Genomic DNA, 23,672 nt, shown 5'->3' with positions numbered 1-23,672 from the left:
TCGGGTGAAGTTATTGAAATAATATTAATTCTTAAATTTCATGTACAGTCAGCTTTTTTTTTTTTAACAGTGAGACTTCTTATATGAAGTTCGCTAATGAAAATAAATGTTGCCCATCCCAAGATCAGCATGTGAAGAACTATACTGATGTCTCTCCAATATTGTGCCTTTCTTTTAGACCTGGACCACTGTATATGCTGCACTACTAGAGCATCACAGTGAAATTGTTACTTTTTCCATTTATGTATAACAAGGAGGAATAACGATTTTTATGATACTACACAGATATATTTTCAGGTACAGGCAAGAAATACTATGGTTGGACTAGAAAGTTAAATTTCTCTCTCTCCAGAGAATAAGTAAATGTCTCTGTATCTCACTGTGGTCCTGCAAACTTGTTAAATACTTTAGAAAAACATTAATGTAAATTCTGTGCTATGTATGAGTCAAATGATTGCCCTAAGGCTTTACTGATAGTAGGAAGTTTGCCTTTCACTGCATGGAACTGCATTTGTTTATGGTAAAGAGCATAATTTATCAACACATTTATTCTTTGGCCTTCCATTTTATATTCAATTAAATAAATTAGATTTTATTTTATAATTAAATATAGTACCCATTTGTATTTATTTGTGTAGGGGCTGCTTTTTGCACATTTCTCTGGGAGTAAAGCAGTCATTACCTACCCGCGGGAAGAAAAGCTGAAGGTTTATCTTAGTGGAAGATGTTCTCTGAGGAACTTTTAAACAGACCTTTGCAAAACTGAAAAAAAATGAAAGCACATAAACACTGTTATCCTGAGACTATTACTGTCTTAACATTATTCTAGGGAATAATGTCATCTAGGGATGTGGTCATTTAAAGACAGATAAAATACCCATTTCTAAATAATGGAAGAATGTTGAAAGGCAAATTGGATTAATTAGGCAGATGAATTTTGAAAGACTTTTTAATACTAAAGAAAGAGGTTAATTCAATGTACCATTTCTTAGATAATGTGATGTGCTACATGAAAATAGCAGTTGCATAATTTTATTTAGTTCTTTATGAGATATTCTGCACTTTATAATCTCAGGAAAGGTATATTTGCAGACTGGTGATGGCATTTCTCCAAGTGAGGGAAAACAGCATTCTGAAGATTTCACAATTCTCTCTATATTCACTTGTTATTAATGCTTCATAATAGCTGTGCACCTGATGAACCAATCAAGTTTAAATTGCTTGCTTTGACTTTCTTGGAACAACAGTAGGTGGAAAATGCATCGACTCTGGTGAGATCTGTGGCATAGACGTTGGGCAGAATTCAGACAGTACATCAGCAGTGCTGTATGCTTTTCTGCCTTTGCCCAAAGACTATTTCAGTGAATTTCCAAACACTTATTACCCGGAAGTCAGAAGGAACATAATTTTATTCCCTTGGTAGTTACAAAGTTAGCTGAGAGATAGGTTAAAAGGCATATAAATATTTTCTTTCCAGTAACTTTGATTACATAGAGCTGTGTTACAAGTGCATTTACCCTGTGACCTACCAAACTCAGTTCCTGCTGAACTATGAATTTAGAAAGCAATAGAAACCTCTAAAAATTTTAAAGCAGAAGATTTGGTGTTTTTTAAGTAGGCAAAATTCTAATTAAAATACTTGTTATTTAGGGAAAGTGGTATCATTTCAAGCACTGCATGCTGCCAATTGTTATGCAAGGTTCTGCACGTTCATATTATTTCATTTGAAAATATTTATTTCCTGATAATGACTCAATGGCAAAACAAGAAGTAAAGAAAGTAAATTTAAAAAATAATCACGATGAATTTATCCACAGCATTCTGTCTGAGTTCACAAATTAACAACAGTAAGTAGTGATATGGCTTAACATTGCCTGTAAAGCTAGGATCATAAATAAATAAATGCATCTCAAAAAACCATATTTTTGTTTGTTTTCATTATGGTGTTTACTTATAAAACATGCCTGCAGACCCATCTATCTCCATCAACTGCTCTCTATGAGGCCTTCTTCTGAAAACCCCTACATTTGTTAATACCATAGATGTCTGTACTAAATCAGGTTGTATGAGGAATTTGGATTTTCCTTTTGAACCTTCTGGAAGTTAGCTCTAAGGGTCTTTTAAAGGAGAACAGAGTGTTCTCATTAGAAAAATGCAAATCATAACTCAAAATAAGCTTCATTTGGGGCTTTGTTTTGTTTTGTTTTATTTGGTTTCAGATGTTGATTATGCAATCCTTTTATGTGTTTTGAATCAAATAACTGTAATGTCCAGTCAGGTACAGTCCTTCTGGTTTTTTTAAACTACTTCTGCATATTCCTGGTGTAGCAGGTTTGGCCAAATGCTTCCTAAAAGTTTTCTTCACTGACATTTCTATAGTATTGACTGGCAAAGGGTTTGATACTTTGCAGTACCCTGTTCAAGAGAGAGTTCTGTGGCACTTTTCTAAAGTGCTGTTGACTTTACATTAAGGTGAATACTGAGACAGTGAAATGAGTGATTTACCAAAGGTTGCATGCAGATGAAGAGGGAACAGAATTCCAGTGTGAGGCTTCTCAGCCCTGTGCTTTCTGAGGATGTACACCCATGCGACTCCTATAAATGATCTGTGCCTAAGGTAATAACATGGAATCTGCTGGTGGTCCTACCAAGCTGAAAGAGAAAAGATGAGAATCTGCTTGAAAACAGAAGCTGGTGGTGTCAAGAATTTGAAAAACACAGTTCTTTTTTGAGTAGGGTGATGAGAAATGATTGGTTCTTTTCTGCATAGGAATATTTAAAATATGGGAAGGATGTCCTCCTGTTTGTGTCATCTTCTTAAACCAGATTTTCAAAAAAAATATTTTATATGTTGTTCTTCAAAGTTGAATGTGCAATTGGTTATCAGTAGTCTTCCCCACCTTAATTTTCATACACTTGTTACTCTACTCTTTGTCATCTTAACTAAGAAACTAAAAGGCATAGAATAAGTCTGAGATGTTAACAGCCTCAAAGATTTTGGCAATTTACCACAGAATAATACAAATGAGCGTCCTTTTGAAAATTGGGAATCAAGTAACGGCTAAGTGGCAATAGAATATAATTTTGTGGTCTATTCCTTCCATGAAGCAGTCAATGTTGAATTTTGTGTAAATAAATTCAAAATAGTATCAATATATGGCTTTGTATCTCAAACTGGTAACAGAAGAAGGGATCTAACACTATGTACAAAGAACTCTAAAAGCCTGTGCATCTTTGTTATAAAAGAATTTCATTTTGGAGTAAGCTATTCTAAAAACCCCGGTAAATGCAATTCAGCCTAAATTAGTATATATTTGGTTTACTGGTAATTTGTTCATGAGACTTAGAAGCCTAAACTGAGGTTGGAATACTTGAACCTTAAGGCTGACAATAACGGGTTTGTACTCAGCTAGGTGGTTTGTGAAATGGAACTGACACCCATATCAACTTAGAAATCAAGAAATAAATTGTAACACTTACATATCAAGACATTGCAGTAAGCTGGAAACTAGAAGTTACTGAAGGGTTAATGATTAAAGGAAACAATTACAAATTAATGCAACTGGCGTTTTTTACAAAAAAATATTTTTTGTTAGTTCTAGGCCTAAAGCAGTAATCTCTGACTAGAGATCTATGTTATTTGTTATGTGAGGGTATTTATTGCATGAGAAGTAATTGCTTGCTCATGCTGTGAGGCACTTCTTGGTAAAGTGAAGTACTATTACAGAAGAGGTGAGATTAATAGAGTATCTGCTTAGTTTTATGCTCAATCACAATGCTATAGCCTGTGCATTTTATTCATGCGACTCATTTTGCCATTAAATTTTATGGCAACTTTAAATTTCCTAACCCCATACTTTAATAGCCAAGTTCAACCCAGCTATACAGTATCATGTACTAAAAATTTCTCACATCAGTGGAAGAGGGAATCCAGGATGTGTTAACTCAGTTTTTCTTTTCATGTATTTTTCTCTTATACAGTAGGTTATAGGGCAAGACCAATGGCTTGACCATTTGTCTGAGCTCTTGATTTTGCTCACCTTCTTTCCCTTATTTTGTGTTTTACCATTCCCTGGGTAACTGGGAAAAGGGCTAGCTGTAATACTAAAAGCATGAAGAAGAAGAGAGAATGGGAAATTCTTTCTCCTGTAGGTGTGTAGTAAATTTAGGGCTACAGTTATTATGAAAATTCAGAAAGGGAATACAATCTGGACAACCTCTTTGGAAAATGTTGCTGTATATTTGAAGAAAGTCTCTTTTTCCTGAGCCTCCAAAGTTTTGTTTTCTCCCCTCCCCTCCCCTTCCCTCCCTCCCTCACCTTCGAATTGTTCCTAATTTCTAACCCTCAGACCCTTCTTGAGAAATCCCCAGAGCAGCCCAGTATGCTCCCCTCACACTTCTGCTATTCTAAACCACTTCCTGCCCATTGTAGTGGTATCTGAATGCCTGACAGAGTCACAGGCTTCATTAATAATTGACATCATCAAAATAGTTTCCTTTCCACACTTGGTCTGTTCAGTGTTTCCTCATCTTGTACAGCCTACACTCAGGGAAAGACTTGCTTTCCAACAGCTCCTCAGCTGATTCGGCTGGCTGAGCAGGCCTCAAGAACTTTGCAATGAATTTTTAAGGAGTCAAATAGCATTGAATACACAGTAAATTAAAAAGGAAACTTTGCAAAACAGTTTATGTCTATCATTTTCTGTAATTATTTCCATCTTTTCATCTTAAGTTTATTATCAGTGCAATTTCTGTGATGAAAATACATCTTTCTTGCTTCCAAATTCATTAAGGTCTTTCACTTCTTCACCATGAAAATCATGAGCTGTCACTTATTACCGATAAAATGGAGCTATCTGCCACCTTGCAAACAAAATTATGATCTTGAGTTTTCTTAAGTATTATGATTTTGTTCTCTATTGAGCAAATGCCACTGTGCTAAATATATGGCATGGGACTGCATTTTCTGAGGTCAGTCCTGAAGGAAGAACTGTTGTCTAGAAGGAAATAGGAGATTTCTAGCATTTTCTGCCACTGGAGAAAGCAACAGAAATACAGAGAACCACAGCAGAACATGGGAAGTGGAAGAAAATTTACTTCCTCATATGCTCCCTCCTTTCTGCCCCTTCTGTTGCCATACAGGAAAGACAGGTATAAAACCAGATCACACACATGTCATGAAGAGATCTATTAATATTTGAATATGAATACTGTGAGCTTGAATTATCATGAAGAGCACAAAAATAGGTTAAAGATGAGAAATTAAGAGTAGAATGTCATTGTTCAACAGGCGTGGCTTGAAGATTCTTGGTAAGCCTCCAGTTTGATCCTTCTTAGCACTTTTTTCCCTGGGTTGAGTTTGGCTTCGAGAGAGAAATTCAGAATGGAGTGCTCATTCTCAGCTGACAGCAACAACACAGGGCTTTCAGGGCAGTGGTGGTATTAGATAAAAAAATGGCACAGTAAAGGCAATTTCTAGTCATGATCAAACTATAAATTATATTTTACTCCCTGCTGCCAAGTTTATTACACAGTTAAATAATTTGGCTTCTGGAACTCAGGAGGGATTTGTAATTGTGAAACTGAAAAAGTACCCTTTTCATCCATCTAATATGGGTGCTAGAAAGGTAGATGCTTGAGAAGTATTTCAACATTACCCAAATTTTTCTCATAGTATGTGATATGTAAACATACTTTTTACAAATTCAATATTTAGAAAAAATATAATAATTGAAGGGAAATCAAGAGAACTGAGCATAATAAATACTGGAACATACATTTCATGCTCTGAATAAAATGCAAGTCACTGAGATGTGTCTCAGCTATTTCATGTCAATGTCCCACTGTCTGCATATATATAAACAGGATTTTTGTGGATTATGGGCGCATCCGAATCCTAAAATTATATTACAGCTTTGTAATTCAAAGCTGCCTTTTGTTCATTTTCTGGGTATATAAAGCTGCATAATTTACTTTTAATTCTACTTAAACAGTGCTACAAAATATTAAGCAAATGCAGAAATAATTTAGCAGTGTGACTTCTACTGCACTGGACACTGAATAATTGTAAACAAACACCACTTAAAAATCTTCTAATGCAAGCATGACTATCACCAGTTGTAGTGGTTTAGTTCAAAATATCCATTACTTACTTACTTTCCTTCATTGAGATAAGAATTAGGAGAAAGCAAAGTAGGCACAAAACTTAAAAGAATATAAAAAAGTTTATTAACAGACCTAAAAGAAAGAAAAAAGTCAGACTAAACCTTCAGAACACTTCTCCTCCCCCCACCTTTCTCCCTTCTCCCACTGACAACGTAAAAGGACAACCCTTGAGATTTTCAGTCAGTTTACCACCTCTATAATAATTTCTTTTGTCAGTTCACTTAGGGAGAGGAGTCTCTCTTGCTCATGCTATGGAGACATCTCCACAAGAAGTTCTCTCATGGCTTCAGTATCACAATGAGACAGCCGCCCAGGTTGGTTGTCTGCTCACGTCATGTGAGAGTCCCCTCCCATGACTTACAGTTTTCCCCACAACTGCTTTCGAGGGGCCAATCTTGAGCTACTGGGGTACCATTTTAAGGATGAGCTGTTCAGAAGCAAAAGGTTCTCTTCCATCTCTGGGAGCATCTTCATCTCTAGGAACAGAGGTCTTCTTCCATGGGAGCAAAAGGGTCTTCATCACTTTCATCTCTGTTCAAGCTTCTCATCAAATCACATCTAATTCAACATTTGCTTATTTCAGCACAGATACTTTTGCTCACAATTACAGTTTGAACGCTCCACCCCCCCATGCTTTCATGAAATTACAAAGGGTACTCTGATAGATCATAGTCCATCACCACCATAGCCTTACAACAGAATTTCAGCTTCTAGGTTTGAAGCATCTCCTCTTTCTCCTCTCTCGGGGTTTCAGCTCTTCCTTCTTCACTGACTTTGGTGTCTTTATGGTGTTTCCTTCACGTGTCTTCACCTTTCCCTTTCCTCTGACTCGGGAGAGGATTGATGTCTGCAGGCTTCATCTGTTCTGGACAAATCTTACAGCACTAAGAGAGTTAATCTCACCCGGGCCTTGCAGCTGGAATTCGCCTTTTGCTGTTGGTCGCCTAATTTCTGCCCGCTGGCGACCGGAGCTCGTTTTGGTGCAGCATTTTATTTCAGCATCCGCACTGGGAGGGGCTGGCCGAGCCACGGGACCGCCCGCACGGAGCAGGGCTGCGGACAGAACAGGGCTGCGAGGCTCCAGGGTGGCTGTCTCCCAGCTAGCCCGGCCCGCACCGAGGGGGCTGCACCTGATGTCCAGCGAGCAGAAGCGGCTGAGAGCTCAGCCAAGCCAAGCCGCTGCTGACCCGGCCCCGCTGGGCCGTGCTGCGGCCCCCCAGTTACCTGTCCAAGAGCCGGAAGCAAGAGAGTTTTCCAGGGGTTTGTTCGTTCTTAACTGTGGATCACAGAGGTGTGTCAAGCTTCTTAAGTGGTTTAAAAGGTTGCCAATATTCAAACTAGCCAGTTGATTGATTCAATTGGGTCTAGAGGAAGCTGTAAGCACCTCATTGCAAAGAATCACTTCCGTGGCTGATGGAGCCTTCTTTAACTGGAAACCCAAACTATGCTAAACCATGACACCAGTTTTAGATGTGAAGCAAGAAAAGTTGTGTATTTACTTGACTTCAACATGGATGTCTTCTTACATAAGTGAAATAATAGCGCAGTAACTAATACACTTGTGAACCAATGTCAGATATACACAGGTCTGGCAGAAAATTAGTGAGATATCACAGCCCTAGTAATGGAAACATAGTGCTATTGAGATCTATTCTCTCTTTATTGTGTTTTAAGAAACATAAAGGGGTGTGTATATTTGCAAGTGTTGAACACTGATAGCAGAGAGGGAAATAGGGAAATATACTTGCTCTACACAGTATTCCAAGACTAACAGTAATGTAATTTTTTTGACCATCTGCTTCATGCCTGCAAAGAAAGCCTGTGAAAAATACCATAGGCTTTTTTGACTATTAGAATCAAGATTCTTTATGGTATTTAGCAGCTAAAAGAAAGTAAGTTTTTTCATTTACCTTAGAACAAGATCAGTATAAAATATTTTGTAACTAGCCTTGAAGTAGCCATGAGATCTGCTTTCAGTCATACTTCTCTTCTCTATAGTTCACATTTCATGGCCCCCATGCCCCTTCAGCTGTTAGAATTGGATCTTTATACATGGTTGCATGTGAAATAATTTTGCCAGTGCTATAGTGGGTCAAAAAGCGTAGTTAAATCACAGTAGCTGCTGTGTGTTTTCTTAAATTGCAGCTATTAATAGGGGTAGTAAATAAGAGTATTGGGCTATCTATGTGTCTTGTAGTAAAAGTCAATATGCTCCAGCCACCAAAATATGTCAAGTGCTAATACCCCTTTCCATATGCATAATCTAGAAAATATATAATGTAAAGCATGAGGTGCATAATGTATCTCCTCTTGTATGAGGTTCATGCAATGCTACAGGCTTGTTGGCAGAGTGCCTGGAAAACTGCCTGACGGGAAAGGGCCTGGTGGTGCTGGTTGACAGTGGCTGAACATGAGCCAGTGTGTGCCCAAGTGGCCAAGAAGGCCAGTGGCATCCTGGCCTTTATCAGCAATAGTGTGGCCAGCAGGACCAGGGCAGGATCCCCCTTTGCTCAGCACTGGTGGGCTGCACCTTGAATCCTGTGCTCAGTTCTGGGTCCCTCACTGCAAGGCAGACACTGAGGTGTTGAAGTGTGTCCAGAGAGGGGCAGTGGAGCTGGTGAAGGGTCTGGAGCACTTATCTCTCTCTAAAACTATCTGACAGGAGGTGGTAGTGAGATGGAGGTTGGTCTCTTCTCCCACTTAACAAGTGACAGGACAAGAGAAAATGGCTTCAAATTGTGCCAGGGGAGGTTTAGGCTGGATATTAGGGAAAATTTCTTCACTGAGAGGGTTGTGAAGCATTGGAACAGGATGCCCAAGGAAGTGGTTGAGTCACTGTATTGGAGGTATTTGAAAGCCATGTAAATGTGAGACATGGTTTAGTGGTGGATTTGGCAGTGTTACATTAATGGTTGGGCTCAATCATCTTAATGGTCTTTTCCAACCTAAATTATTACTACGAGGAATGGCTGAGAGAGCAAAGACTGTTCAGCCTGGAGAAACATCAGCTTAAGGGGATCTTGTCAATGTATATAAATAATATATAAATACCTGGAATGAGAATACAAAGAGGACAGAGCCATACTCTTTCCAGTGGTGCCAGCTGACAGGACCAGGGGCAGTTGACACAAGCTGAAATAAAGGGGTCTCTGTCTGAGCATCAGGAAATACTTTTTCATTGTGAGAGTGACTGAGCAGTGGCACAGGTTGCCTAGGGAGGGCGTGACATCTCCATCCTCAGAGGAAGCAGCTCTAGATGACCCTATTTGAAAGGGAACATTGGAGAGGCCAACTTCAAGAGGTCCCTTACAACATTAACCATGCTGTGAAATTGTTTATTATCAGTTACAGATTTCATGGGAAATAGGATTAAAATCTTATTACAGGCACATTTTGAATCGATCAATACTGGCCCTTGCAACACAAATAGATAGCAGAAGAAGAAATTGCAAAGGCAACATTAACTGCAGAGCCTCTGTACCTATCCTGAATAACGTTTGTGACTAAGCCAGCTTCCTTTAAAGGACATTTCAGTTCATTAGCTATATAAAATATGCTGCCAAATAGTAGTAAACCAAACGGCTTTGTACTAAAGCATTTGAGTATCAGTAGTCCAAGTATCACCCAGAGCCTTCAGCTCTTCACCAGTAGAACTAAAAAGAAAACAATATTAAATATTTCATATCTTATAACACTTTTATTATATTAGTTGCCTAGACAGAAGGAGACTCTATAGTAGCATCAAATTGCAATAGTCTCGCCTCTAATTATATTTTTTATAAGACATTGGCAAGCAGCCCAAAAAAATATTGATGTGAAATCTGATTTGCCAGTACTATGGAATTTCTTCTGTGTTGAAATACAGCTGGGAGGTTTGAAAGTGTTAGACAGCTGTTGTAAATTCAGGAGCTGGGGGCAAGGAACAATTCCTCTAGAGCAACCCAGAAATTAATATGTTATATCCTTATACAGACTGTGCTATCTTCTGCATATGCATGCATGTATGACCAGTATCTGTTCCTCACTGATTCAGACACACAATAATTTAATTTCATCTAAATTTAATAAAATTACTGCCTTAGCTAAAAAAATCACCTTTATTATGTTATTTTTTATGAGACTTTGCAGTGACACAACTTAATATTCACTTCCAGGGAGGGTGAGTCCACCACCTCTCTGGGCAACTTACTCCAATGCCTAACCACACTTTAGAAAAAATTCTAATATCTGATCTGAAAAAACATTCTAATATCTGATCTGAACCTCTCCTGGTGCAACTTAAGGCCTTTTTCTCTTGTCCTTTCACTTGAAACATGGCAGAAAAGACTGACCTCATTTCAGGTAGTTGTAGAGAGCAATAGGGTCCCTCCTGAGCCTCCTCTGCATTGATTCAAGCATTTGCTCTGGGGTGATGACCTGCCTGTTTAGAGCTACAAAATTTATCACAGTGATATTACTCTCAAAGAAACTTGCTTCATGAATTGGCAAAGTTGGCAAATACAGAAATGTAGAAAAGTTGTCACTGCTGCCATGGCACAAGATTTTCACTGTTTGCTTTCAACTTTGTGCACGAGTCTAATGTCCAGTATTGAATTGCTCTGCCAGCCCTAAAATGTCCGTCTGAGATCGAACTACCTTTTACTAAATATGTCGATCAGTCCATAATAACAGCAGCTGTAGAGAAGAAATCTTAATTTGTTGCTAAAAGGAACATTATAGGTCTGTTTATTTTTGTTGCACTGTTGGGATTGATTGATAGTGTCAAACGATTGACGTTTTATTTTTCAGAAACTTCACCAAGAATTTTTCAGAAAAGCATCCAGAAATGAAACAATTTAAATAAAAATATACCCACAGGCTTTAATCTGACAGCTAAACCCATCAAAAGTACTAATGAATTGAGCCTACTCTTTTTTTGACTAATTTCAAAGCATCAGGTAAGAGAAGCTTTTGGCTTTAGCAGGATGACCAAGTAATAAAATTTAAGACTTAACTTTTATTTTAAGTAGTCGTTTAATGCTATGTGCAAAAGAATTGTGTGGGTTTTTCTACATTTTTAGTCAAGCTATGCAGTCTTGCAGCAGAAAAGACCAAGAGCCCTCTGGTCATCATAAACTGGAATGTTGCCAGCAGGACAATGGAGATGATCCTTGTGTTCTGCTCTGGTGAGACACATCAGTGTGCTGCATCTGTTTCTGGGGTCATCAGTGCAAAAAAGATACATAATTACTAGATCCAGTCCAACAAAGGGCAGGATGGTAGCACATGGGAACAAACTGAAAAACATGAAACTCCATCGGAACAGAGGAAAACATTTCTTTCCCATGAGGATGGTTGAACACTGGCACAGTCTGCCTAGACAGTCGGCTGTGAAGTCTGCATCCATGGAGAGTCTCAAATCCAACCAGAGACGATCCTGGTCAACCTGCTATTGACCCTGCTTGCTCAGAGGCTGCAAGGCTGCACTAAATCATCTCAGGAAGTCACTCCCAACTTCAGCCATTTTTAAATTCTGATTCTGTTGATATTCCCTTGTGATGAACAGACTATGAATGTTTTGTTACTGGTTTTAGCTTGGTCAAGCAGCCAAATTCTCGGATGCCTGTCTCTGAAGTGTTATCCAGGCAATTGACTGACTTTTGATTAAACAAGTATGTGATGGCAACTATACTTTTCACAGACTTTTACCTGGCACTACATGTAGCACCAGAGCATTTTCAGGAATGCTAGTAGAATGTAAACACATTTGTAATATCTGTCTATGGACAGTCTGCAGAGCAGTGCTTCAAGTTCTGTCTCATACATAAGTCAGCATATTTTGCTGGGCAGAGGAATGCCACTTTTTCCATAGCTGTTCTGTAATATAAGGGGGGGTTTGCCACTCACCATAAACAAAAATGGGAACTGCAGGAGAGTGTCAAAGTGATGAAACATGAACTAAGTGTCTAGCATTTTTTAAGAAGTTTGTTTGGCTTGATCTTTGAACAAAACTTTGGGTATTATTTCCCTTTTACCCAAGGTGGTTTGTGAATGGCAAAGCAGGTTTCATAGAAAAGCACCAAACCTGTTTATATGTCCAGCATAGCTACTTCTGTAGGAATATTTATTTGTGTGATCTGTAGTTTCTTAAGATAAGCATCTTATAGCTCAACTTTACAATTTCATGCACCACAGCCCAAAGCAATTGGGATGACTGCTTAAATATTATTTAGCCTTTATCATGAATCTGGAGTGAACCAAAAATTTCCATACATCTCTCACTTCAACTACATCTTTTTGTTATCTACATTTAAATCCTGTAGCTGATTTTATGGTGCTTATCATGTAAGGTAACATATACTAATGCACTGAATTATAGGTTCAGTTGTTACTTGATAGGTGTAAGACCACAGAAACTGTCCATGGTTCACTGTTCCATGGGATAGCCCATGTAGAGGCAATTTAGTCACTCACAGAATGTAAATCTGAGTTTTGCTTTCCTTCTCACATCAAATGGCGCAGGATTTTTTTCTCTTCTGATTAACAACAATTTTAATTGCATTTGTTTACCGAACTTAGAAACATGCATATGGGAAGGGTGTAGACAAAATTAGTGCTACCAATGAGTAAATGTATCAATGATTTTTGAATCACATATATATTTGAATCTATCTATGTAAACTGAATTTACTTTTTTTACTATTAAGATAAAATTTGCACTGTACATTACAAAAATTTAAGTACCCATACGGTTTCATACATAATTGCTATATTGACTTGAATGACATTAATATAATTTCCACTAGTGCCTGTATTCAAGTATTTTTGTCTAGGATGTGGTCATAATAAGAATATTTTAAAATCATTTTCCATTTTATGTTCAGTTTTGATTGTTTTGAAGTATTTCACTGGATTTCTTCTATCATCAAATTTCTCACTGTGTCTGAGAATTGAAGAAAAATTCCTAGAAATATGAAAGAGAACCTGATGTTTTTAATAAATGTGCTAATTTTTAATTGTCAAGATTTTCAAACACGAAGGAGTGAAATAAAAGCAAATTTGAACATGATATTTAAAATAAAAAAAAAAAGAAGAAACAAAAACACCATGAAAAAATCTATTGCTAAATTGAATATCTACAGGAATTTGCACTCATACTGGAAGCTTTTTGAGCTGGTTAATCAAGATGAGGAAATAGTAATATTAAAGGAATTTAGGTCTTCGTGAGTCAGTGATGATCTCTGAGTTTAGCTGTCAAGCTATCTGAATGGATAACTACTGGTGCGACAGCGTACTGTAGAATGTTAAGGGTTGGAAGGGACTTTAAATCATCTAGACCCAATCCCACCATGCCATGGGCAGGGACACCTCCCACTAGACCAGGTTGCTCAAGGCCTTACCTGGCTGGACTTGAATGCTGCTAGGGATGGGTCATCCACAGTCTCCCTTGGCAGCCTGTTTCAGTGCCTATCCACCCTCACATCAAAGATTTTTTTCTTAATATCTAACCTAGATTTCCCTTCTTTCAATTTGCACCCATTCCCCCTTGTCCTAGTGCTACAGGTCCTCTCCAGCTTCCCTGCAGCTCCTCTCAGATACTGGAAGGTTGCTATGAGGTCTCCACACAACCTTCTCTTCTCCAGGCTGATCAGCCCCAAATCTCTCAGCCTGTTTTCATGGGGAAGGTGCTCCAGTCCCCTTATCAATTTCATGGACCACCTCTGGACTTGCTCCAGGAGTATCATTTCCTTCCTGTGCTGGGACCCCAGAGCTGGATGCAGCACTTCAGGTGAGGTCTCACCAGAGCAGAGCAGAGGGCAGAATCCCCGCCCTGGCCCTGCTGCCCACCCTGCTTTGGATGCAACCCAGGACACATTTGGCTTTCTAGGCTGCAAATGCACATGGCCGGCTCATGTTGAGTTCTTCATCAACCATCACCTCAAATCCTTCTCAGCAGGGCTGCTCTCAATTACTTCCCCATCAAACCTGTAGGTGTTCAAGAAATTAGGATTTCTTTAATGGAGTATTTCAGGAAATCAAATCCAAATGTATCAAAAAAAGCTCAAAGTAAAGCCTTCATAGAATTTCAGAGGACAGGTTATGAAAAAAGTCTTATGGAAGAAGTTCTGAGGAAACATGACATGACCTGAAGATCTATTAGCTGCTAAATATGAAGCTAAAATCCTAAGTCAAAGACAGAAGTGAATATATTAACATTATACTCTGAATTTTGGTAGTTTTTAACCTTCATTGTTTCCAGTAGTTCATCTTAACACTAGAAGGGTTACTCTGACACTGAAATAATAAATTTGTTTTATGAAAAAGTAAGTGACAGCTGTGAATAACCTCCTGATTGTTTTCCCCTTATTTAAAAATGATCTTGGTGTTGATGAAGGTAAGCATACAAGCAAGACTATTTTATTTAATTGGGGAGTTAATCATAAGTGATGTAAGACAGAAATAAGCACAGGGACAAGACTAATACTCAAATTAGAGCATACAAAACAAAGACTGTAGTTTGAAGTTCCTCAAACAGTGTTTCAGTTTGGCATGCTGAGCAAGCAACAGGTTGGAACTACAAACTGCTCTAGAGGGCTTAGGGTCAGCTTAATATCCATGCATCTTTTCGAGTCTTACTGCACTCCAATTCTCTTTTGTTACACTTAAGAACCATTCTTCTTTTACTATTCTTAATTCCCTCTGTCCCCCACCCCCAATTATATTATGTGAAATGATACTTCCTTTTCCCAGATCCCTGTCTGAGCAGGGAGTGAACATTAATTGAGGGCTGTAGCTCAACAGGAGCCAGTTTGGCTTCAAGTCAACCTCCCTTGGCAAACCAGGGAAATATATAATTCTGACTGATTACTCCCAGAGAATATTTTTGCCATTTTTAGTGCCTATATTTGAATTTCGGCTGTTCATTTTCCCCTAAGGTTTTCTCCCTTAACATTACAAAAGGGAGGGGAAAAATAGGTAGAAATGAGAGCTTGGACTGTAGATGTGCAGCAGTAGGAAAATACCATCCAGGCAGTGGATAGAGATGAGCCTATCTTTTATTTTATGTGGAATAATAGGATGTGATGGATGTTATATGGCAACTTGGCTCAAAGCATTCATGCTTTCTGTGTATCAGTTGTTTTGTTCTTTGGGAAGAACATTTACTAAACAACCAATGAGAAAATGCTTCAGATGTTGACAAAAGTAACGTTCGTCAGGGTCGCTGTTCTCTCAGCAAAGAAGAGTGAATTCTTATTTTGAAAACCCTTCTATATAAATTCTGTTACTTCATATAATCCTATGCAGTAATTATATTACTATTATATTATATATAATCCCATATATTAATATAATTCTTTGTGGCTAATACAATACAATGAGATGCAATACAATTACATGAGATAATATAATTAATACAATACAATATAATACTACAGCTATTAATTAATATATTTCTATCCAAAAGGCCAACTCTGCCACAGCACAAGTGCATCTCAAGCAACAGTGGTGCCATTAGCCATGCAAGACTTTAGCCCTTGAACTTGACACGATGCTGAGATCAGGTATTTAGGTAAAGGACTGTGCTAAAAGAGTCCTTTGCAGTACTCAGTTACAGCAAGAGCTAAACACATGGACTGAAACCATACACAGTCTTCCTCAAAACTGAGGACTACACTGCAGAGTTCAAGTGTAGCCAGTTCCTGTGCAATTTTGAAGTGTTGTTAATCAGCATTTGTGCTGGTCCCACAATTAAAAGTTAGAAAACACAGAGCATGATGGTAAGCAGAATTGGCCTGTGTCTCTTCATGAAATTGAGAAACCTGTGTGCCTACCTGCTTCCAAATATGGGTGAACAGTAATGAGATTACGCAGAGGAAGGTTAATGCATAACTCTAGAAGTGTTGTTGCTTTTGTATTCTTTTCCTCAAAATCTTACCAATCTGTTTTGTCACTAGAGGACTTGAAGAAATCTTCAAAGGTGTGGATATTTTCCCTAAGTAAAAATTGTCTTTTCTTGCATATTTTCTTTTTCTTTTACACAGTTCTACTATAAAATGCTTTAGAAAAATAAGTACCACAAAACCGAGAAGAAAGTTAATAAATCAGATTTAAAAATTGAGCAAAAAGATAGAAATATTTATAAATATTGTTGATTTGTGTGGGAAGAAAGAAGCAAAGAATACAGGGAAAGTACTCCAGGATGCCCATTCTTTAAAATGAGAGTCACTTTTTTACCATTGTCCTGTGCAATATGAATCTTATGCTGGAGCCAGGTGGCCATCATCAGCCTGTCCTGAGGTTGATGACATACTTCAGAAGTTTTCCACAGCTCTTGTAAACATGGAAGCATTTGACCTTATAGAAGAGTGAATCATTCAGGTATTTTGTAAGTTCTACCAAAAAGCCCATAGCACTGACTAGTAAATTAATCATAGTTTGAAAATTTCTTATGCTGCCACCTGTGTTTAAAAGCCAGAAAAAAAGGCAAACCAAATATTAATTTCTGTTAATTTTTGTCCCTTATTTAGTCATTATGACTGAACATAAATAAGATACTTGACTAATCAATACTTTCTGACATTCTAAATAAGGATATTTTGGCCATTTGATTCACTGTAGTCTGTTAAGTACTTTTATTTGAGGGGGAAAAAAAGTAAAATATGCATTAAAATCTAGAAAAAATACTTTGTATTTCTGACTGTGAATTTCAGTTTAAACAAGAAAATTATTTTTATTTTTACTGAAAACATACTTTTAGGAGAATGTGTGCTTGAAATTGTACCATGCTATTCTGTTGTCACAGAATGATTTGAGTATTTTATATGCACGTTTCTTTTATAACTTTGGGGAGTTTTCCGTATGTTTTTTGCTTTCCATGTGTTTCGTTGACAACAGACATTTCAGGAATTCTGGTTTTGTTTTGTATTGCTTTGTTTCGTTTTGTTTGTTTACCAAGACTACTCTATATGGTTTTACTTAGCAGTCGTATTACCCATCCATATAACAGAACATGGGTTCCTCACTGTGCTGATGGGCATGTGAGCTCCAGACTGTCAATTAATTTCCCTTATAGAAAAGGAAAACTGTTCGCTGCATTAAAAATTTAATTCCTAGCTCTATTACTGATGTAACAGTACTGCTCTCTTTCTGAAGACTGGCAGGTCCTGGGTAAAAGGCTCCCTCTGCTACCACCCCTCTCTAAAAATGGGCAAACAAGTTTAGTGGAGGGCAGCTTATGCCATCTATATTCAAATTATGCTTAGTTGCCTTATTAAGTCATCTTGCAGACAAAACCCAGAGCTGCTGGCAGCAGAATGACATATTGTGTGAAAAAGTTGTACATTATCATTGTATCACATGACTGTAGCAAAGTGAAAGCTTTATCTGTCTTCAGTGGAGTAATTGCTTGCACCAGCTTTTGTTCTCCCCCCCCCCCCTTTCTTTTTTTGTATAGAGAAATTACACATTTCATAATACTTTGGGAAAAGAGTCACAAGATGTGCTGACAGGCTCCTAAACGTGTATATTGTTGGAGTTCACAGTCCTACTTTAAAGAGAATGGTGTACATTTCTTAGTGCTTTCAGGATAGCTGTTAATAGAAAATACTTCTATTTAGCTGTGGATGGACTTCCCTGCAAACTCTCACAGGGTTCCACTGGCACTCTCTTCTGTCGCATGATGTTACTTGCAGACATTTTCATCTTGGTTTTAACAAGAATTGTAAAATTGAGGAAGTTTGTAGAGTATAGAGGAACACTTCCTACATTTTCACTGAGCATCAGACTCAGGAGCAAAACTCTGGCCTGCTGAAAGTTGCTGGGAAAATTCTTACTGACCTCAGCAGGGACAAAATTTATCTTTTAAGACTGCATTGTCACTGTATAGATTTTATCCACTGAAATCTGTGGTAGCTTTGCATGAGTGGGCTGATTTTTGCCTTCCCAATTTAGCAGAATGCTTAGGCAACATTATAAAATGTTTTCTTTCTGCAGATCACAAAGCACTTCCCAAAATGACTTATTATTTAGACATAGACCAGTAAAATGATTACTCCATGTTCACAAATCACGTAACCTAAACAAACAGAAGAAAGGTCTTCCATTAACATTGTTCCGTGTGAAAAATCAAACCAAACCAAGTGACATCAAAATACCCCACTCCAAGAAACTCAAACTTCCTGACTGAACATGTGTTTATGGTGACTCATGACATCATTTTGATGATGTTTTACAGTTGCCAAACTTTCTTCATTCTTAGGTACTCTTAATATGTATGCTTGAGAGGATGGAGGGACAAAATGAAAAGACATATTAAGAAAACTGAAATGAAGGACCTAGATCAGCATTGAAATTCTTAATTGTTAACATATTTACAGGCTCCCCAGAGACGTGGTCGCAGAACCAGTCAGACAGAGTTCAAGAAGCATTTAGACACTGCTCTCAGGCACAGGGTGTGACCCTTGGGGATGGTGCTGTTCAGGGCCAGAAGCTGGTCTTGATCCTTGCGGATGGCTTCCAACTCAGCATATTCTGTGATTCTGTGATATCTAGCATGACTGTAATTTTCTGGTTATTGTTACACAATTCACAAGTTACTTTTGACTACAGACAGTTTTGCTGCAGAAAACATAGTCACTGATATATTACTATTAGTATTCATCTCTTGTATTCCTTGGACTTCAAGACAGGCGCATTTTAGAAATGAGGTGCTCAATGACACTGTGTTTGGAATCAATACCTGAAGTGACTTAAGAACAAGGTTTTCCAGTCTCTTCTTTAAGGGTTAGCAAGGGGATGGGGGATGGACAGGAGGAAAGCAAAGTTCCCAGACTTTTGCTGTCATCAGGACAATTCTCTACTTTCCTGTATAAAAGAATCCTGTATTTTCCCTTCTGTCTTTGCGGTCTTCTGTTGACCATACTTGTAATTTTCAGTTGTTTATCCTTCTGAATAGGCTCGAGGGGAAAGCCCAGGAAGCCAGCACAGAAGTTCATAAACTGTGTATTATGAATTGCCTCTATAACAAATACAGAAGAAACTCCACAGTAAATACTACAAACATAACACATATTATTCAAGATATTAGCAGTTTATACTGGAATTATATATATGGTTTCTGAAATTTTTTTTATTGTGTTCTGCTTTTTGTCTCCTTTAATGCTTTTAATTCACAAGAAGAACATAAATATCTTCAGTTTGTCAAAATCTTCTGGTTTGTTTGTTTTTATTTTTTTTAAATCATAATCTTACTCTGCTTTATTTTGGTTTTGTTTTGTGGTTTTTGGTTTTTCACCAGCCAGGTCCTGATTCATTTACAGGATATTTTCAGGTGATCAGCTGCTGTCATCATCAGTTCTCTGTGTGGCTCAATGTGAGTGCTTGTCAAGACCAGACACTTGTGTACTATTCTCTGCAAAGTAAACTTTGCATTCAGATTTAGTCTTTTCTGCACTGAGAAGTATCAGCTATCTTCTTGTTTTCTTTAAAAATAAGAATTAGAATATGAAGACAGATAGTGTTCAAAGTTCCACTGTTCACCTTCAGAATGTGGGAAAAAAAGATGTATTAAGAAGAAAGATTAAGAGCATTGCTTCTGATTTAGTATCACTGCTATTACTACCACTAACATGGACAGGGAATAGTACATGCCCCAGAGTTTATGCAGTTTAAAGGTCCTGTTTCAGAGTTTGGTTTAAGCATTATGAGACGATCTATGAGTAAGGGCTTTGTGCCCCTGCCAAGTGAAGAGAGGCATGGGACTTGTGCAAGAAGTGGGTAGAATGCTGACCAGGCACTCTCTCAGTAAGATTTAAAAAGCACTGCTGTTTTTCTCCAGGGCTGAGGTACAGCTGCTGAAGCTAGTACAATGTGTTTGCCTGCATTCCACAGAGCTGTGGGCATGTCTCTCATTCCTAATGGACCTGAGCTCCTTTTTCCATGCTTTTGCCATCTGAAGTGCCATGGCCTGCACTATTTTCTGAGGAAAATGGAGAGAAACGGAAACAGCTGGTGCCAGGGCAGAGAGGGAGTCTTTTTTCTTGGCTTTGCCATCAGACCACAAGTATCAGATTCTGGCACTGAAACACGAGTCCATAGCAAAGCAGTGCAAATTCTTGCAGTAGCTAGAGTAAGATGCAGGAGATCTGGGGAAATTCTGTGTTAATCTATGTGTTTTACATGTCTGCACCAGTGGTAACCCTCCTCCTACCTTGTCATCGCTGATCAGTCCTTCAGAGTAGAGAATGTGTTAATCCTTTCTTACACAGATTGGTATTTCCATTAAAGATCTGACTAACATTTCCTCACCCAGCCATGTACTCCTTGCTGTCTTTTTCACAGCCTCACTGTTTTTGTGATACTGGTCACTTCTTTTGCATGATCTCAGTAACAGCTATGCACCCCTGGATAATCTGGTTGTTGTATTGAACAGCTTCCCAGAAACTTACCAAGACTGCTAGTGCTCCAGATGCAAATGTGACAGTGGTATGACAGAGAGTCAAAAGCAGTAGCTAACCATGCAGACTTGGGCAGTTACCCCACAAAACAAAGGTGATAAAGAGAACCATACCATCAGAAGGCCAAATGTGTAATGGAAAATAAGATTTTACATTTGAACAACCTTCAACATGAAGCTTTGCTGTTTAGGCTCTTTTTGTTTCTGCCAGTAACATAGCTGAATAATCTTGTAGTTCTATTTTCTATGATATAGTTTTCATCATAAGTGAAGCAATATTAATATGAGAATTAAAAATACGATTGAATTTTTCTTTTCAGGATCCTTTCCTAATTAAGAATTTAGCAATTACCTAAGTAATTACAGCTGTCATCATGAAGATAAAGGGAACAAGAAACACAGGATTGTAGTTATTATTAAGCAATAGGTTATTTTGGTTTTCCTTCTTCTTCCAAAAAATTTTAGAGGCCTGTAACAATAAATGTTAGCTAGATAGGTGATAGTGTGCTTTCACAGTGTATCACAAAGGCTTCTTCTCCCACTGAATGTCCCAAATGGGAGGGACAAAGCAAGAAGCATTAAAAAAAAAAAAAAAGGCTCCAAAGAGTTTGTAGCTTAGTGAGAAAAGTACTGAACACAAGCAAAGGCAAACTTGTGGTCTCAGCTGAATTTCTAGCAAACTCTAGCCTGCACTGCAAATTCATCAGGAACAATTATATGTAATTTGGTACAATCGTCAGCTCATACTAGGAGGCCCTTTATACTGAACTACAGAAGAGACTGTATTACTTCCCATACCTAATGGGTGCATTAATCCTTGCTCAAGGGCATATCATGAATACAGGCAGTGCTGTCAAATCCTCACTGAGCAAATACCAACCCTCATGGTGGACTTTGGGCAGAAAGTCTGTGCTGGTATTCAAGAATCAGAGTAGGTTCCCCACAGCAGGTATATTTTCTTGACTTTGACGTCTGGCTGTAATGCCCAGATGTAGTTCTAAGAGCTTGTGTTTAAGATGTATACATATATGTACATTGTCTTTCAAATCTTTGGCATTTCTAGATTGGAATTTTCAGGGGAATAAAGGGAAATTAGGTGTCTAAAATGTAATGAAAATCCATTAGTCTCTTAGCCTTATTGTATAAAACCACCTATGTAGCAGCCACAATAAAGTGAGATTAAAGTTGGGATTGGTTGGCATTCCCTGGGAAGACCAGGACTTTGAATTTTAAGGCTTTGGAAAGACACAAGTATATAATCTATGTGATATTATCTCAGGAACTTGGATGTACTCAGTAGAAACAGAAATTCAGCTTCTTTGAATATTAAGTTTTTATTTTAAGAATAGAGGGTGTCTTATGTACTCTATTCTTTGAGGTCCTTCAATGCTATATAAATGTAACAAGCTTTAAGAGATAACACAATAGACCAAGTTCCTGAGTGAAATAGGTTCACTGAATTTTAAATAAGCCTTTTTGAGAAGCTGGACTACAATTCCATGCAGATTCATTGCATTTTGTTCAATCTTTACATTGTTATTCCTTGAAATCCAGGATGGTCTTCTCTGGTTAGCTTCACAGCTGCAGGTAGCAGCAAGCTTGAAAAACCATAGCCACATTTACAGTTATGCCCCCAAACAGAGAGGATAGTAAACTTGCAATCAGATCTGCAAGCTACTGTGTGTTTAAAGAAGTAACAGTGTGATGTAGATATGCAAAACATAAAAATAAATATTGGCAAATTCCTTGATAAATAAATAGACAAATTTGGAATTTATGATATACATGTAGATGTGAGAAAAATACTATGATCCAGGAGTACATTAACTTACAATATCACTAAAAAAATCTTCATACTTTGGGAGGCAGACTGCCTTATTCATCTTGTTTCTACTTTGCTTTTTATTGCAACTTCTCTAAGGATGAAACAGATTTGTACTGAGAAAGACAAAATGCATCTTTAAGGTTCCCTGAGCTGACCATGCTGACAACCCAAACATAGTATCACATCCTGGGTAACAAAGATCTTCTGCAGGGTCCCCAAGTATCTTTCCTTGCACCAACAAAAACGGTCTTCATGTAATGAAACAACAGGCCATATCAATGTGCTAAGATTTCCTGCATATCTCTTTTCTGAGGCTGTAAGTTATTGTCTGCCTCCTTCTTAAAGGAGTTTGTAGTGTTGTAGTGCCCTATTAAATGTGGTCATGAAAAGAACTTTGAATTCCTATGTCACAAAACGTTCAGATCATAGAGTCATAGAATTTAGAATGGATTGGGTTGGAAGGGACCTTAGAGATCATCTAGTCCCAATTTTCATGCCGTGAGCAGAGACACCTCCCAGTAGATCAGGTTGCTCAGAGCCTAGTCCAACCTGGCTATGTTTAAATGCATTGTGGATTGGGCATCCACCACTTACCTGGGCAACCTGTTTCAGTGCCTCACCACCCTCACAGTAAGAAGAATTTCTTCCTAATATCTAATCTAAGCTTACTCTCCTTCAGTTTGAAGACATTCCCCCTTGTCCTGTCACTATATGCCCTTATAAATAGTGTCTCTCCATCTTTCTTAGAGGTTCCCTTCTGATGCTGAAAGGCCCCAGTTAGGTCACCCCAAAGCCTTCTCATTTCCAGGCTGAACAATCCCAATTCTATCAACCTCCTCTCATAGCAGAGGTGCTCCATCCCTCTGATCAATTTGGTGGCCTCCTCTGGACTCTCTCCAATAGGTCCATGTCCTTCCTGTGCTGGGGACCCCAGAGCTGGATGCAGCACTGCAGGTGGGGTCTCACCAGAGCAGAGCAGAGGGGCAGAATCCCCTCCCTGGCCCTGCTGCCCACCCTGCTTTGGATGTACAGCCCAGGACACATTTGGCTTTCTGGGCTCCAAGCACACATTGCTGGGTCATGTGCAGCCTCTCCTCCACCAGCATCCATGCATCCTTCTCAGCAAGGCTGCTTTCAATTTCAATTCATCCTCCAGCCCATGTTGATACTAGGGGTTGCCCTGACCCAGGTGCAGCACTTTGCACTTGGTCTTGGTAAACTTCATGAGGGAATCTGAGCTGGGAGCTG

General features: G+C 38.4%; 1 protein-coding gene across 2 annotated transcripts in view; it reads left to right on the top strand.

The window, feature by feature from the left end:
- The window catches only part of ADAMTSL1 (ADAMTS like 1), a 415,079-nt gene that overhangs the window by 163,479 nt on the left and 227,928 nt on the right, over positions 1 to 23,672 (top strand). The window lies entirely within an intron of this gene.

Source organism: Corvus cornix, chromosome Z (genome assembly GCF_000738735.6).
Source record: "Corvus cornix cornix isolate S_Up_H32 chromosome Z, ASM73873v5, whole genome shotgun sequence".
Classification (NCBI taxonomy): domain Eukaryota; kingdom Metazoa; phylum Chordata; class Aves; order Passeriformes; family Corvidae; genus Corvus; species Corvus cornix.
The sequence above is the reverse complement of the archived record's forward strand: the minus strand, read 5'-3'. Positions and strand labels throughout refer to the sequence as shown.